Source organism: Ranitomeya variabilis, chromosome 3 (assembly GCF_051348905.1).
Source record: "Ranitomeya variabilis isolate aRanVar5 chromosome 3, aRanVar5.hap1, whole genome shotgun sequence".
Lineage (NCBI taxonomy): Eukaryota > Metazoa > Chordata > Amphibia > Anura > Dendrobatidae > Ranitomeya > Ranitomeya variabilis.
In genome coordinates, this window is record NC_135234.1 from 25,511,231 (window position 1) to 25,529,520 (window position 18,290).

General features: G+C 46.2%; 1 protein-coding gene across 3 annotated transcripts in view; it reads left to right on the forward strand.

The window, feature by feature from the left end:
* The window catches only part of BCL9 (BCL9 transcription coactivator), a 176,618-nt gene that overhangs the window by 111,914 nt on the left and 46,414 nt on the right, over positions 1 to 18,290 (forward strand). The window contains exon 1 of one of the 3 annotated variants that reach the window (XM_077293799.1): positions 16,190 to 16,220. The exons of 1 other annotated variant lie outside the window; for it this stretch is intronic. The gene's annotated coding sequence lies outside the window, so the exon portion shown is untranslated. Of the gene's footprint in view, positions 1 to 16,189; positions 16,451 to 18,290 lie in introns of those variants that run through there. One more of the 3 variants, XM_077293798.1, reaches the window with a different exon arrangement.

The following is an 18,290-nucleotide window of genomic DNA, read 5'->3' on the forward strand; positions in this document are numbered from 1 at the left end:
TATGATCTATCTATCATCTATCTATTATATATCTATTTATCGATCTATGATCTATTTATCTATCTATCTATTGTCTATTATCTATGATCTATCTATTATCTATCTGTCTACTATCTGTCTATTATCTATCTATCATCTATCTATTATGTATCTATCTGTCTATTATCTATCTATTATCTATCTATGATCTATCTATGATCTATCTATCTATCTATCTATCTATCTATTACCTATCTATTATATCTATTATCTATCTATTATCTGTCTATTATCTGTCTATTATCTATCTATCATCTATCTATTATCTATCTTTCAATCTATCTACTATCTATTATCTTTCTATCTATTATATCTATTGTATATCATCTATTATCTATCATCTATCTATTATCTGTCTATTATCTATCTATCATCTATCTATTATCTATCTATCTGACTATTATCTATCTATTATCTATCTATGATCTATCTATTATCTATTATCTATCTATTATCTATCTTTCGATCTATCTACTATCTATTATCTATTTTTTATCTTTCGATCTATCTACTGTCTATTTTCTTTCTATCTATCTATTATCCATCTATCTATTATAGATCTATCTACAAGAATAGCAGCACTTGCAAGCAGTATGTGATTAAATGGGTGCCCGACCTTCCAGGCATAGACCGATCCTCAATATAGTACAAAAAAAGATGAAGACAGCACAACTTCTTAGAACAAATCTAGTGGTTTATTAGCCCATTTGGTCTCCTGCGACATTTCGCTCAGTGTGAGCTTTTCTCAGACTATTGACCTGCACTTCTCTAGAAGCCCAATATCTGACTGATCCTGCTGTTTCTGATGGAGATAAGCGGCTGCCACGTTCCTCGTGTGTGTAGGATCCGACCCGCCCAGCATATACTGACTGCAGATATCTGGATATTTTCTCGCGGCCCCGTAGCCAGTACATTGTCTGTGTTTCCCTATAATCTTTGTATTATCACATTTTGTCAGAAGGATTTTTGATTATAGATTGTCCAAGAGATCATGTGTAAGTGTGTGATTCTGCTGCAGCGCCAGCACTGGACAAATGAAGTATTACACGGTGTCTATGGATATCAATGGGCTCTCTGTAGTCGTTGGCTAATTGTGACTCCAAGGCCACACCCCTTTGGCGTAGATTGCGCTATAGATTGGCGCACATTTTGACGCGATTTGTTTTTACCCTTTTTTCTAATCACTATGCAAATCTGGTGAATTACAGTGACACACAAGGACGTTGTAGGCGGTCTCTGGAGGCGGACAGGCAGGGGTTAATCAGGCTGAAGACACGCGTGGCCCTTGGCTACATATTCCACGATCAGGCAGTAAAACATGCAGTTAGTAATTAATGAGCTCGATGTGTCGACGTGATTGACGGTAGAACTGCTGCGAGTTAAGAATCGGCCACCGGTTGCTATGGTAATAATTGGAGTTGACGTTCAGGCCTTTAATTTTTTTCCTCCCCTCTCTCTTTAGAAAGGCTCCAGGCTGCCCTCCCCTCGGAAAGTGTCACATAACGCGGCCTCCGTTTGCCCCGCGTAATCCGGGGAGATGCCAGTACACTCGGCGGGTTATTCACCTCCACGGTATATTGCAGATCGATATAAACATGGCGGTCAGGTACCATCTCCAGGGCAGGTGGCAGGAGCCCCCCGAGACCCCATCATATGTTGGATCATAACCCCCATCATTCTGCTGCCAAATAAAGCTGCTAATGGGGACAGCTTTATTACAGTTTAGCCCCGGTATAGTCGCACATGATAATGACGTCAACAATGCCCTCATAATAATGCCAGCCACAGTGCCCCGTAATAATGGCATCAGTAGTGCCCCATAATAATGCCAGCCACGGTGCCCCGTAATAATGGCATCAGTAGTGCCCCATAATAATTCCAGCCACAGTGCCCCATAATAATGGCATCAATAGTGCCCCATAATAATGCCAGCCACAGTGCCCAATATTAATGGCATCAGTAGTGCCCCATAATAATGCCAGCCACAGTGCCCCATAATAATGGCATCAATAGTACCCCATAATATTGCCAGCCACAGTGCCCCATAATAATGGCATCAATAGTGCCCCATAATAATGCCAGCCACAGTGCCCCATAATAATGGCATCAATAGTGTCCCATAATAATGCCAGCCACAGTGCCCCATAATTATGCCAGCCACAGTGCCCCATACTAATGGCATCAATAGTGCCCCATAATAATGCCAGTCACATTGCCCCAAAATAATGGCATCAGTAGTGCCCCATAATAATGCCAGTCACATTGCCCCAAAATAATGGCATTAATAGTGCCCCATAATAATGCCAGCCACAGTGCCCCATATTAATGGCATCAATAGTGCCCCATACTAATAGCATCAATAGTGCCCCATAATGATGCTAGTCAGTGTCCCATAATAATGGCATAAATAGTGCCCGATAATGATGCTAGTCACAGTGCCCCATAATAATGCCATCAGTAGTGCCCCATAATAATGCCAGCCACAGTGCCCCATAATAATGCCATCAATATTTCCCCATACTAATAGCATCAATAGTGCCTCATAATAATGCCAGTCATTGTACCCCATAATGCATCAATAACCGTGCCCCATTATAATGCCAATGCCAGTCACAGTGCCCCATATTAGTGGCATCAATAGTGCCCCTTAATAATGCCAGTCACATTGCCCCATAATAATGGCATCAATAGAGCCCCTTAATAATGCCAGTCACATTGCCCCATAATAATGGCATCAATAGAGCCCCATACTAATGCCAGTCACAGTGCCCCATATTAGTGGCATCAATAGTGCCCCTTAATGCCAGTCTCAGTGCCCCATATTAGTGGAATCAAAAGTGCCCCATAATAATGCTAGTCATGGTACCCCATAATGGCATCAATAATGGTGCCCCATAATAATTCCAATGCCAGTCACAGTGCCACATAATTTAAAAAAAGCCTACCACATGCCTCTATAAGGACAGTGTTCCCAAACTAGACAGAACAATGCTGTACCTAGAGTAAAGAGAGCTACAGTGTCCCCATAATAAAGGCATCAAAAGCACCCCTTAATAATATCAACCACACTGCACCCTAATAATGGCCAACAGTTTTCTCAGAGAAGACATCCAGTGGCCCATGAGTCTCCCCATAAGTGCCAGCCACAGTGCCTCCGTAAGGATCAGCCCTCGCAGCACTTGCCCTATGGGTGCCACCACACTATGCCAATAAATGTCCTCACCAACATCTCCCCATAGCTCAGCTTCCTTGGTCCCTGTGAGGTGGGATGCAATATTAGAATGGAAAAGGGTAGCGATGACCCACCACATAAACGACAAGAGCAGGAATCTGCGGAGTAGCATCCGACGCTCTCATTAAATCCCCCGCAATGATGAGGGGTGGCAATGATGAGGGGTGGCAGAGGGGTCCGGAGGCAGCTTATCACTGTTTCTCTATGGCTATAAGCATGCAAGGTCAGCAGTCCTAAACACGCATGTTTACAGAAAGTCACGGATCATGTTTCTAATGCTGGGCAGCCCTCTTGTGATTAGCACTTGACCCGTTGATTGTTGATGGAGATCCCAGGGTTTCAGCCTGAACATTGTGGTCCTTAATGCTCTCCTCCAAGGGGGTCTCTAGCAGACATGTTAAGTTACCTCTATGGTGCCACATTCGAGACCCCCGTAATGCCCATAGACACATTCATTGTTGGGTTCCTCCTCTAGGGTTTCCATCTAGAGGTGACAGTATCTGAGAAGCTTCACAGAACAGGGGGTCTCTTACTTGTACATTTCCATGGGTTCCACTTATGGATCTTTTACCGGTCATTTTGGGAGACTTGCTAAGGACTGAAGGAAGGGGTTAATGTTTTCCCAGTCCAGGCTCCGGATGAAACCTAATAGTCAAGAATGTCCATATGTTGGGGAGGTAGAGGCTACACCTGTCCTGTTTGTGCCACTCGAAGAATGCAGCCGCCGTTATTTCTAGCGAGACCCGATTTCTACAGTATTTGCCGGAGCTTTTTACAGGACGTTCAGGTTTTTTTTTCGAGGCAGAAGGAGCATCGAAAGAATTTATAGAGAAGCAAATGGAAAGTAAGAAGAAAAATTCAATCAAGCAAGAGCCGTACAGTCAATAGGGCTCAGTGTGGTTCCTTCGAGACTCGTCCCTGGAGGTTTTTGTATTTTTTTTTCCACTTTGGAGTTTAGGCAATTCTTGCAACATGTTGCCTTGTTTTTGCTGATACAGTATGGCTCCCACATCCTAGCGGCGTAAAATGTAGCAGGAGTAGATTATCCGGGCAGTCGGGGAAAAAACATTATTTTAAAGTGGTATAAAAAAAAATGCTCAGCAGGTCCTTCCTGGTCCTGTCTCGGGGCCCCAGGCGTGCTCACCGGGCGATCAACATTGGCCAGTTAAGTATTGGGGCAAGGAAGTAACCCGCCCAGGTGATCAACATTGGCCAGTTGAGTATTATGCCAAGGATGTGCCCGCCCAGGTGATCAACATTGGCCAGTTGAGTATTGGGGCAACGACGTGCCCGCCCAGGCGATCAATTTTGGCCAGTTGAGTATTATGCCAAGGACGTGCCCACCCGGGCCATCAATTTTGGCCAGTTGAGTATTTTCTATCTGTCAAGGCTGGACCAAGAAGAAGAGATCAGCCGTGCAACAACCACTTTACACCTCTAGGAGCTTTCCTGGCCCCCCATTCTACATTCTTAGTCATTAATATGGAGTCGCCCCTCTGCAGATATAATGGGTTCCGCTCTTCTGGGAAGAGACATCTGTGGGAATTTTAGCCGCTTCATTCAGAAGCGCAATTGTGAGCTTGGGGGGAGGTCGGGCTCACAATCTCCGGTCTAGTTGTTGGATGGGCTGAGGTCCGGGCTCTGCTAATGTTCTCCCCCTCCATGTCTGTATGGAGCTTGTGCACTGCGAACAGTCATGGGGAACAGGAAAGGATCTTCCCCAAACGGTTCCCACAAAGCTGAAGGTACAATTGTCCATAATGTCTTAAGACACTTGAACTAAGAGGCTGAAGCCACCCCCTGATAACAGCCCATATCATTATCCTCCTCCACCATCTGTACAGCGGGCACAATGCAGTCAGGGGGTAACTGTCACAATCCCATCGGGGTCGGTCAGCGGACGGCACGACACACAACAGGATGGAAATGGGGAGGGGAAGGTCCTACCGATGGGAAATAAAGGATGGGACACGTCCTGAGCTCCAACCTGAGCCTGACCCTGCACTCCCCTAACACCCTAAGAGGGTCCTTCCCCCCGCCGCCGTCACCAACCTCGTCCCTCACTGTCACCTCGCACTGCCCTGGCTAGTGCACTGGCCAGCAAGGGTGCTAGCCTCACCACTGCAGATGGCACAACACAGGGAGTGGTGACAAGCATGAGACAAACAAGGTAAAAACACAACACTTAGCTTCCAAACTCTGCTGCCAAGCTCCACACCACAGATGATACAGGAACAAGACTCCAATCTCCAGAAGTACCTGACACCAGAGAGCTGCAACTGCAAGGCTGGTCTCCATAGAGAAACTCTATCACCAACAGTCAGCTGATGCATCAGATGACCATTTAAAGGATGGTGGGAGTGGTCACCATCCACATCATCTGACCAAGCAATTCTGCAGTTGCAGCAGACTGCCAGTGAAGGATAAACTGACATTAATCCCCGCTGGCCTGAATGTAAAAAGCTACACTTAAATCATAGTGGAACCAGAGCTGCCACTAATCCAAAATTGGATTGTGACAGTAACATCCTCCTGCAATCGCCAAACTCTGACTCCTCCATCAGAGAAGTACGATCTGTCACTGCACAGAACACGTCTCCTCCAGAGTCCAGTGGTGGCGGCTTCACACCACTCCATTCGACACTCAGCATTGCGCTTGGTGATGTACGGCTGCATGCAGCTGCTCGGCCATGAAGCTTCCAGCGGGGGCGCAGTGTTTGTGGTAATGTATCCATATAATGTATCTTGAGATCTATCACTTGTAGGGGTCCTGTGACCCGAAGTGAACGATGGCGCTCCTCCAATTGTAACTCCCAAACATCTTTTAGTTTGAGTACAGGCCTATGGAAGTGAATATGTTTGAAGGTGAAGACGCACATTGGTTGATGAACCCTGTGGCCCCTATGTTCTGCTGAGCAAGAAAACACCTTTTTAAAAAATTAGTTTGGCAAAACTATAAATCTACATGGATGGGGACAACCCGACCTGCTGTATTCTCCTCCTTCAGCCATGCTCTCCTCCATCTGTCCTCTACTTTTTCCTAATAAATATTTTGTAGGATAGTGAGGAAGGGGGTGCAGATGGAAGAGGGAGTATGACTGCAGGATCAGACTACACAAAGTTTGTTTGTAGTCTGTTACCATAGAAACACATGTCTGTAACTGAGCTGTTGACACAAAACAGAAGCACATCTTTAATCAAGTCCCATTTATAAAGTTGCTTCTTTTTATTAATTTTAGATGCATTGGAACTATTCGAAGATATGTTTGCCCATGGAGATCCCCTTTAAATAAATGGCTTTTGACATATGTAACGTACAGTTTAGTTTATACTTTATCAGGACGGGTTTTATGACAGGTGTCACTTCTGTGTGTTAGAAAACATTTATTGTGCCGATCAAAGTACACTAGGAAATATGCTATCTTGTATAAAGTGCATGATACCCTGCAAGGGTGAGATGATGATGAAACACTAGTTACAATTAAAGGGGTAGTCCAGGATTACAAAAAAAGGGTTTGCTTTGTTTTGGGTTTTTTTCATGTCCATTATTTGATTTTTGTATTGCAGCGTTCAGGTGAATGTGACTTCATTTAATACCAGATACAACCCAAAGACAAACATGGCGCTTTTTCTGGAAACAAGCAGACCTTATATTTTACATTTTCACATCTCCTTTAAAGGGTTATTACACTTTTTATCAGTAGATATTTTTTGGATAGTGCTTGTAAAAACAAGCACATTCGCAATTTACAGCTTATTAAAATTTTATACCGTACTTGAGATATTTACACTTTTCTTTTGTTTACAGTTCGTTACCTTGGAGACCGACCACCGCTGATATCTAGCTTGTGAACACTACACTACATCGAGGCCAGGATATGGAGGTAACAATGCGGTACAGCTATCCTGACCAGCTTCGACGTGACCAGCTTTGAAGCATTGCTTACAAGCTCAATAGAAAATAGCTTCTAATAACTGCACATATGTTTTGTTGTCTAGCGGTGGTGGTCGGTCTCCAAGACAACAAGATGCAAGCAGAAGAAAAGTATTAGTATCTCAAAAGTGGCTGACAATTTGAATATGCAATAAATTGCAAAATTGCTTGTATTTACAAGTACTATCCGACAATACCTTTTTATTTTAAGATGGGAATAGCCCCTTTAATTGTTGATGTGACCCTTTAAGAATATATTGGACATGATTTCTGCAGTATATGCTGGAACATTAATTGTTACACTATTTTTGGGGTTGTGATCACGTGGGCACTACCAATGTACACGAACAATATAGAGTAGGACAGCAGCGCTGATCTCCATCATTTAAGACCCTGAGTCTGCCAACAAATTTGACCACCGCATAAAGAATTTTTCCAAAGATGGTGGGTTTTTTTTGGGGGGGGGAGGTGGGGAGTTAGAATTTTCTATTGAAATGATGGTAAGTAGGCCGCCACAGTATGAAAATCATGGGACTGAAATCAACATGGAGTCTTAAAGGGACTTGTCAGCAGGTCAAAAGTGTCCAGTTTTTGCTCTTATTTTATTCCCTCTTCTCCCCTGTGTATTCCATTTTTTTGTTTTTTTTAAGATTTTCCATACTGGTGCAGAGATACGGGGCTTTTTATTTAGGGGGCGTGTCTTCATGGCAAAGGCCATTAAAATTAGCACTGAACAAAAAGGCGCATATCTCTGGGACCGTACGGCGGATTTAAAAAAAGGAAAAAATGAAATATTCAGGGGAGAAGCGAGAATAAAAAAAGAGCAAAAACTGGACACTTTTTGACCTAGTGACAAGCCCCTTTAAGACTCCATTTTCATACTGTGGCGGTCTACTTACCAACATTTTAATAGAGAAGCAGCGGGAATAAAGTAGGAGAAAAAACTGGCTACTTTTAACCTGGTGACATATCTTCTTTAAAGCGGACAGAAAGCGGAAAATCTAAGGAGAGTGATGAAGTGGGATGACCCTGCAGACGGTGATAAGGACAGAGATCTTGTGAGCAGAGAGCAGTGCGCTGACTTCTTATCTGCAAGGCCTGATGGTTAGCTACCTTGGAGATGGCCAAGGAGGAGGAAATATAAAATGAAGGTGTTTTATTGCTTTTCTTAGGAATTTATAGCGGAGTAATCTTACAGAGGCAGTAGAAATAGTAGTGAGGGTTTATCTGGAGGGAAGGGTCACTCCCATTATTAACCTCTTAATGCCAGGCGTCATTGGTAAACCATTAATCTGGGGATCAGGCTGGGAGAGAATTGTGTTCTGAGGCCAGGCTGCAGTGGTAAAGCCGGTAATGGGAGTAAGTGGCCTATGGGGATTGGTTAAAAACTAGAAAATCTGCCTTGTGGCCGGTTCGGCACTGTTGTCAAGTTTTATGGATGTCTAGAAGATTGTATAATATGTTCATGATCAGCTGGGACGGTGATCAGTTGATGGCTACAGATCAGATCCCGAGAGATCGGTCCTGATTGCTGCGATCAATCGGTACTCAGCCGTTATTTTTTCCTATAGTGGCCACTAGTGGTAGGAGGTAGTATTACATGAAAACTCATTTCCTATATGGAAAGGGGTGGTGAGGTTCACTACTTCACTAATGGCTCCATTAACTTCTATGGGGATGTGTGTTGTCTTAACCCTATTTTACCAGGGAAACTGCCCCAAAACTACCTAGAAATGCCCTTTTATCTAAATCTGTAGTTGTCCCCCCACCCTTTGTGGTCCCTTTGGGGGACATTCGTTCAACAAACAGGACTGAGTGGGCTTATGGGTATATACGATATATATATATTTTCTTCCATAACTTACATAAAAAAGTGACAACCTGAAGTGCTGCCATATTAACGGTCAACCTTAAAGGGATTGTACGGGATTAGAAAAACAAGCCATCATTTCCGAGAAAAAAAAAAAAGTACACCCCCCAATTTACCAGCTCTGTGCAAATACACTAGGAATGTAACTGTGGAATCAGACTACCTACATGTTTGTAGTCTGTGACCATGGAGACACATAACTCTGCATCAGAGCTGCGTACACAAAACGGTGCAATATTTTTAATCAAAACTATTAGCAATCTTTACTTCATTTTGTATTTTAGATACTCCGGAGGCAATAAGAGATTGGTTGTAATGGCTTAACCACTTGAATACCTACTGTTATAATATGTATAACGTGTATTATAATATACATATATTATACCGTTAACGCTGCAAGGACAGGTTAGTTTTGTCACGGCGCCATATTTAATTTTGCCGCGATTATATGATTCTACCTCTTCACCCCACAACTAGGGGGCGCTCTTGTGCTGAAATGAAAATATTTTGTGAATTTCTGATTTAAAGGGTGTCACGTGGACGGCGTATGGCGGCATTATCTTAGCACTAAATGGCTGTGCTGCACGGTCTCGTGCTATATGGCCTCATCTTATTTGAGCACTATATGCTATTATGTGAGCAGTATATGGCGGTATTATGTAGTCTCTAAGATGAAATATTATTTGGATATTGGACATTATTGACATTATATGGCAGTATTAATTTGACAAACTATGTTTGCATTATGCAGTTTTTATGAGGAATTATTATGAATACTCATTGTTATGTGGGCTGCATATAGCAGTATCCTCTTAAACAATACAGCAGTATTATCAAGTATATTATTTGGGCACTATACGGAGGTATTGAGTGGGTAGTATATGGCAGTATTCTTGTGATACTGTATAATAACTGGGCCCTCTATGGTAATATTATGTGTGATATATGGCAGTATTATGCAGCACTTGTGGTTGTAACATATTTTATTTAAGAAATAACTTTGAATATTGAATATTATTTTGGCACTATATGGTGGCATTACGAAGGCAGTAAATTACGATATTATGTGTACTCTATGAGGAAGTATTATTGTGATACTGTCTTTCAAATGGGCACTATATGGCGGTATTAAAATGGGGGGTCTACGGCATAATAATGTTGACCAATATGGCTGAAATGTGCTTTAAAGAAGTGTTATATGAATCCTGAAAAAGTAGTTAAGAACTATCTGGTTTTATTTTGGTAGGTTATGGCGATATACAGTCTCTATTAAGAAATAGTATTTAGATACTATTATTTGACAACTATATGGCAGTATTTGGGTTGTATATCGTGGAAATATGTGGTCTCTGTAAGCAAGTGTTATTTGAACACTGTATGGTGATATTAGGAGGGCAATATATGGCAGTATTAATTTGGTAAATTATGATAGGACACTGTGTGGTGGTATTAAGTGTGTAGTATATGGCAGGATTGGCCCCCTGGAGCTAAGGGGGCCCCAAAAGGCCAATTTGATCATTAGTGATAATTGGGGACCCCGTTGGAGATCTTGCATTAGGGCACACAAGTTTCAAGTTGCGCTACTGTTGGTCACATTTGTTTTAGCCAATCGCCAATTTACTTTACCGTTAAATACCCTGTTCCTATTAGAGTCCTTCTGCCCGTGTCCCTAAGACAACACTTATTGTCATATTTTCTGCCCATTCAGGACAACCAATCAGATCACTCAATGGCTCTGTCTGTTGCAGTCTGATCTAGTCCACAATCCGCCTCCTTCCTCCATGCTTTACAGTGCAGCGCTGCTTGCTGAAATTGAGATAGTGGAAACATGAAGAGAAACGACTTGACCGGCCCCTTGTCGCTTTTCACCTATTTCTGCCTGGCTGTAAAGAGGTTAATCCGTGTCAGTGTCTTGTAATTTGCTATAACAATCTTGAGGAATATCAACAGTTTTAACAGTCGCAGCGTTATTGACGAGCGGAGCGATCAATTATATGACTCTCTCCATATCGATCCCTTCCATGAGTGGAGCGGACATAAGACTCCTCCTCCGGAGTAACGATTTTACAATTTAGTTTAAAGGGACGGGTATTCAGGTCTCCGGATTGACGTTACCTTCCAGTCTTATGTAAACAAAGCCTAAAGATTTTATTCATGGAAAGTTCTAGAACTATCTAAGACAGCTTTATGAAACTGACAAAAAAAAAAAATGCTATTGTGTCGGTTTGTGATGTGCCAAGGCTGCGGACATGCTGGATCAGAATTTTGACCACGACTTGCGGACTATAGGCCTCTTGTAGTGAGAAGTTCTTTGTTGCCCATGGTAACCAATCAGGGCTCAGCTTTCATTTCTGAAACTGCTCTAGAAAAATGAAAGCTGTGCTCCGATTGGTTGTTATGGACAACAGAAAAAGTCTCACTATTAAGCGGCTTTTTCTAACTGAGGCCCATGTCATTCTTCTAGTCAGTTTTGGGGTTGAGCAAAAATGATTTGCCAGACCCCGATCTGATGGCCACATCTGTACTCGGTGACTACTGGACCAGAGCACCACGAACCTCCTACTACCGGCGACATCTTAGGGCCTCTTCTAATCAGTTGGAGGCTACGGTGTCATGGCGGCCTAATAATCGGAAGAGGGAAAAGGAGGTTCGCAGTTCTCTGGTTTGGCAGCCGCGGTATACAGATGTAGCCGCTGAACAGCGATCCTCCAAATGTTTTATTTCAACTCTAAAACTGACTAAAAAGAAAATATGGGCCTCAATTAGTAAAACTGTCTAATAGTGAGCTTGTCTTTGTTGCCCATAGCAACCAATAAGGACTCCGCTTTCACTCTTAAACTGCTCTTGAAAAACGACAGCTGAACTCCGATTGGTTGCTATGGGCAACAAAGACAATTTAATTAATAGGGCTCATTCACCCGACCGTATTTTCGGTCAAAGTGCTGTCCGTGGAAAAAATGGACAGCACTCACAACGTTATTTAATGGGAAAGTGAAAAGAGACCCTCTTCTCTAAATCCAGAGTCAGGGAATCCCGCCTCATTAAAGTGAATGGATCCCTCGGGGTATTTCATCTGTCACGTCACTTGGAGATTTTTGATGGAAACCTTGATGTAAGTGCTCAGCGTAGAGCACAGGATAAATGTGATACCAAACGTTATGTAAAATGTTCCCAATAAAAGCTTCAACTCAATCCACAAAAAAAGCGAGTCCCCACTCAGGTCCATCATCTGTTAATGGAAATATAGTGGGCTTCCACGTTACTGGTAGTACAAAGGCTTTGGAAAAGCGCTATGGTTCGGCTTCCGACAACTATTCTAGTAAACTCTGAGCTCCAGGAGGCAAATAGCGCTCCGTCCCTCTCGAGTCTCTCCGTATGGCGTACTGTAGAGCAACATATGGGGTATTTCTACATTCAGTAGAAATTTTGGGATAAATTTTGGTGCCATTTTTACCCATTTCCCAGTATGAAAATGTAAAATCTGGGGCTAACACACAATCTTGGTGGTAAAAATGTAAATTATTTTTTCTTCACTGCTCAATGGAATACAATTCTGTGACACACCTGTGGTATCAATATGATCACTGCACCCCTGGATGAATTCAAGGTGAGGTGTAGTTTGTAAAATGGGGTCACTTATGGGGGGTTCTGTTGGTCTGGCACCTCAGGGGCTCTACTAATGTGACATGCCACGGTCAAACCAGACCAGGAAAATCTGAACTCCAATATGGCGCTGCTTCCCTTCTGAGCTTTGCACTGTGTCTCAAATGTAGTTTTCGACCACATATGGAGTGTCGGTGAACTCAGGAGAAATTGCAAATTTTGAGGTTCATTTTCTCCAGTCACCATTGTGAAAATACAAAATTTGGGGCTAAAAAATATTTTTGTGGGAAAATTTAGATTTGTTTTCACGGCTCAACGTTATAAACGTCTATGAAGCACCTGGGGGTTCAAGGTGCTCAGCACACATCTAGATAAGTTCCCTGAGGGGTCTAGTTTTGAAAATGGGGTCACTTGTGGGGTGTTACCACTGTTTAGGCACATCAGCGGGTTCTCCAAAAGGGACATGACATCCACTAATTACTCCAGCAAATTTTGGTTTCAAAGAGTCAAATGGTGCTCCTTCTCTTCCGAGCCCTGCTGTGTGCCCAAACAGTAGTTTTCCCCCACATATTGGGTATCACCATACTCAGGAGAAATTGCACAACAAATTGTATGGTGCAATTTCTCCTGTTAGTCGGGGGTCACACTTGCGAGTGTGATGCGAGAAACTTGCATGAGTCTCTCACATCAATACCCGGCACAGCCGCCGGCACTCGGGACCAGAGCGTGCGGCTGCATAGAAATACATGCAGCCGCACGCTCAGGTCCCGAGTGCAGGTGGCTGTGCCGGGTATTGATGCGAGATACTCGTGCGAGTTTCTCACATTGCACTCGCAAGTGTGACTCCGGCCTTAACGTTATAAAAATAAAAAATTTGGGGTTGAAAAAAATTTTGTGCCAAAAATTTGATTATATCATTGAGCTGTGAAAATAAAAAAAACGTCTGTGAAGCACCTGGGGGTCTAAGGTGCTCAATAATAATGTAGATGGTTAGCACTCAACTAGGTGGAGCAACGGTGCCAGTGAAAGGGAACCCAATGGTCCATAAGTCCAAGTTCAATATAGAATCACTGCACTCAGTCGAAAGATATGCTTTAAAGTGAATCAATTTTATTAACGGTGATAGGTGGAGCGACAGTTTTGACGTTTCGGCCGAACCACGGCCTTTATCATATAGTCGCCTTAGGGATCACCGGGTAAGTATTGTCACCGCTATGTAGTATTTCACAATGACGCAATGTGTCAGTCATAGGTGGCGCTGTTGTCGTGTGGAGGCACAGCCGTGCCGATGCAGTGTGTGTGACACACACTGCATCGGCACGGCTGTGCCTCCACAAGACAACAGCGCCACCTATGACTGACACATTGCGTCATTGTGAAATACTACATAGCGGTGACAATACTTACCGGGTGATCCCTAAGGCGACTATATGATAAAGGCCGTGGTTCGGCCGAAACGTCAAAACTGTCGCTCCACCTATCACCGTTAATAAAATTGATTCACTTTAAAGCATATCTTTCGAGTAAGGTGCTCAATACACATCTATATAAGCTCCATGGGTGGTCTAGTTTCCAAAATGGAATCACTTGTGATTTTTGTGATTTTTTTTTTTTTCCACTGTTTAGACACACAAGTGGCTCTCCAAACGTGACATGGTGTTAGCTGATTATGCCAGCAAGTATTACATTCAAAAAGTCAAATGGCGCTCTTTACCTTCCAAGCCCTGCGCCCAAACAGTAGTTTTCCCCCACATATGGCATATCGACATGCTCAGGAGAAATTGCACAAAAAATTGTATGGTCCAATTTCTCCTGTTACCCTTGTGAAAGCAAAAAATATTGGTTCTAAAGGAAATGTTTTGTAAAATTGGCCTTGTCAGCAAGGTGAAAACAGACTTTGTGATGAAGGGGTTACAAAGTGGTTCTGCAGCAGCTGAGGGCTGCATTATAAGGGTCTGGAGCACTAGTGGGAATATAAATTATAATATACAACTACTGCGGAACCTCTTAGAGCTTGATATCAGTGGTAAGCAATGAACTTTTAGCTGTCAAATCCTCTAAAAAAGAGGTTCTGCAGTAGCTATGGCAAACAGTATAACTTACAGGGGGAACGGTGAGAGTGTCATTAATAATATGCACCTTTTTAACAGGACCTGTGAGCTAAGTGACCATCACTGACAGTTTTCAAGAGGATCTGCAGAGGCTGAGGTGCATATCATAAGTAATATTGTCCTAGGATCTGACGATACAGACCGCAGTTGCTGCAGAACCTCTTTTTAAAGAGGAGCTTGGGAGCTACTGACTGAAGAGATTCAGCAGCAGCTGTGGTGTGCTAGATAAAGTAAAAACTAACATACATTTTAGCTGCTGCAGAACTACTTTGGTCGTCTCAGTTACTCTTGAAAAAAAAAAGAGGTTCTGCAGTAGCTGAGGTAGATACCCTAAATGGCATTACCATTATACATAACTCAGCTGCTGCAGAACCTCTTTTTCAAGAGGAAATGTGAGCTGCTGACTTCAAGCTCAAAGAGGTTCTGCCGCAACTGCGGGATTCCACGTATGATATGCACTTCAGCTGCTGCAGCACCTCTTTGAGTGATGAACCTTTAGCTTGCAGGTCCTCATTAAAAAGAGGTTGTGCAGCAGCTGAGGTGTGCTACATAAAGTAGAAACATACATTTTAGCTGCTTCAGAACTTCTTTGGACATCTCACGGTTACTCTTGAAAAAAAAGAGGTTCTGCAGTTGCTGAGGTCCATATCCTAAATGGCATTGCCATTATACATAACTGAGCTGCTGCAGAACCTCTTTTTCAAGAGGAAATGTGAACTGCTGGCTTCAAGCTCAAAGAGGTTCCGCAGCAGCTGCGGGATGCCACTTTAGCTGCTGCAGCACCTCTTTGAGTGATGGACCTTTAGCTTGCAGGTTCTCATTAAAAAGAGGTTGTGCAGCAGCTAAGGTGTATATTATAAGCTACACTCCCACCCCTGCTCCAGAAGTGTATAATGCATACTTCAGCTGCTGCAGAACCTCTTCTTTTTCTGTAAGGAGCCCTCACGCACTGACAGAGAACATAACAATGGCTCCTCCACAGTGTGCGCGGCCGCCGCAGCAGCAATCAGTGCAGTTGTCAGGAGCTGGCCGGGCGGGTGGAGGAGGGTGAGGGGGGTGTAATGGAGGTGGGCGGGGCGGGAAGAGGGATAAGGAGGGGGGCGGAACCACTCCACACAGGGGAGGACGGGGAGGCAGTGAGGAGTGGAACGTTCCTCTGGTGAGAGTGAGAGAAAGGAAGAGCAGTCAGACGGGGTGGGCGGGGTTTATCACACGTGGGCGTGTCTGGTTGCTCACGAAAGCCTTTAGAGTGGAATTGAGGAGGCGTGGCCGCTCTCTATGGTGGGCGTGTCCGGAGAGTCACACGAAGCGGCGGTAAGTGTCGGGAATGTCGGGGGCGTGTCCGCGAGAGCGGAGGGGGCGTGGTCTGATCGGCGGCACGGCGAGGGGAGGAGGAAGGCACCACTTGCAGGAGCCGGAAAGGGGGAGGAGGTAGGAGAAGGTGCTGAAGGAGGGGGAGAGAGAGAGAGAAAAAAAGACAATGGAGCTTGTGTGCGGCTGCGGGAGATTAAAGCTGCCGCCGAGCGGCCCGCACTGCCGGCTGTGAGGGGAGCGAGCGGAGCCCGGAGCCCCGGAGGTCGCGTCACGTTATATCCCCCTCCTCCTCCAGCCAGTCCCCCTCCCCCCGCGGCGGGAGCTTCGCCTCGTCCCTGCTGCTACCGGTGAGTGTCGCTGCCTGGCTCCACGCTAGCAGGCCCGGAGTGTGGGGATCGGGGGCACGCTGCGGGGAAGAGGCCCGGCCAGAGCGCAGGCCTCTCCGGCCTGGAGTGTGACAAGTGCGGGCCTCCTCCGGGGACAGGGCCGGTGTGTGGAGGCGGCTCCTGGTGACCGCCGGGACGGGGGAGGGAGTGCGGAGCGCCGGGCCTGAGAGACGGGAGCAGGAGAGAGAGAGCCGGAGAAAGAGAGCGCCGGGACGGGGGAGAAAGAGACGGGACGGGGGAGAGAGAGAGACGGGACGGGGGAGAAAGAGAGACGGGACGGGGGAGAAAGAGAGACGGGACGGGGGAGAGAGCGCCGGGACAGGAGAGAGAGAGAGAGAGACGGGAGCCGGAGAAAGAGAGAGCCGGAGAAAGAGAGCCGGGACAGGAGAGAGAGGGAGCAGGAGAGAGACGGGAGCAGGAGAGAGCCGGAGAAAGAGAGAGCCGGAGAAAGAGAGACGGGACGGGGGAGAAAGAGAGACGGGACGGGGGAGAAAGAGAGACGGGACGGGGGAGAGAGAGAGACGGGACGGGGGAGAGAGAGAGACGGGACGGGGGAGAGAGAGACGGGACGGGGGAGAGAGAGAGCCGGGAGCAGGAGAGAGAGAGCCGGAGAAAGAGAGACGGGACGGGGGAGAAAGAGAGACGGGACGGGGGAGAGAGAGAGACGGGACGGGGGAGAGAGAGAGACGGGACGGGGGAGAGAGAGAGCCGGGAGCAGGAGAGAGAGAGCCGGAGAAAGAGAGCGCCGGGACGGGGGAGAAAGAGACGGGACGGGGGAGAGAGAGAGACGGGACGGGAGAGAGAGACGGGACGGGAGAGAGAGACGGGACGGGGGAGAGAGAGAGACGGGAGCAGGAGAGAGAGAGCCGGAGAAAGAGAGCGCCGGGACGGGGGAGAGAGAGAGCCGGAACGGGGGAGAAAGAGAGACGGGACGGGGGAGAAAGAGAGACGGGACGGGGGAGAGAGAGAGCCGGGACGGGGGAGAGAGAGAGCCGGGACGGGGGAGAAAGAGAGACGGGAGCAGGAGAGAGAGAGCCGGGACAGGAGAGAGAGACGGGACGGGGAGAGAGAGACGGGACGGGGGAGAGAGAGAGACGGGACGGGGGAGAGAGAGAGACGGGACGGGGGAGAGAGAGAGACGGGACGGGGAGAGAGAGAGACGGGACAGGAGAGAGAGAGACGGGACAGGAGAGAGAGAGACGGGACAGGAGAGAGAGAGACGGGACAGGAGAGAGAGAGACGAGACGGGGGAGAGAGAGAGACGAGACGGGGGAGAGAGAGAGACGGGACGGGGGAGAGAGACGGGACGGGGAGAAAGAGAGCCGGGACAGGAGAGAGAGCCGGGACAGGAGAGAGAGCCGGGACAGGAGAGAGAGAGCCGGGACAGGAGAGAGAGAGACGGGACAGGAGAGAGAGAGCCGAGAGAGCCAGGACAGAGAGTGCCGGGACGGGGGAGAGAGAGAGACGGGACGGGGGAGAAAGAGAGCCGGGACAGGAGAGAGAGAGCCGGAGAGAGAGAGACGGGACGGGGGAGAAAGGGACAGGAGAGAGAGAGACGGGACAGGAGAGAGAGAGACGGGACAGGAGAGAGAGAGACGGGACAGGAGAGAGAGAGACGGGACAGGAGAGAGAGAGACGGGACAGGAGAGAGAGAGACGGGACAGGAGAGAGAGAGACGGGACAGGAGAGAGAGAGACGGGACAGGAGAGAGAGAGACGGGACAGGAGAGAGAGAGACGGGACAGGAGAGAGAGAGAGACGGGACAGGAGAGAGAGAGAGACGGGACAGGAGAGAGAGAGAG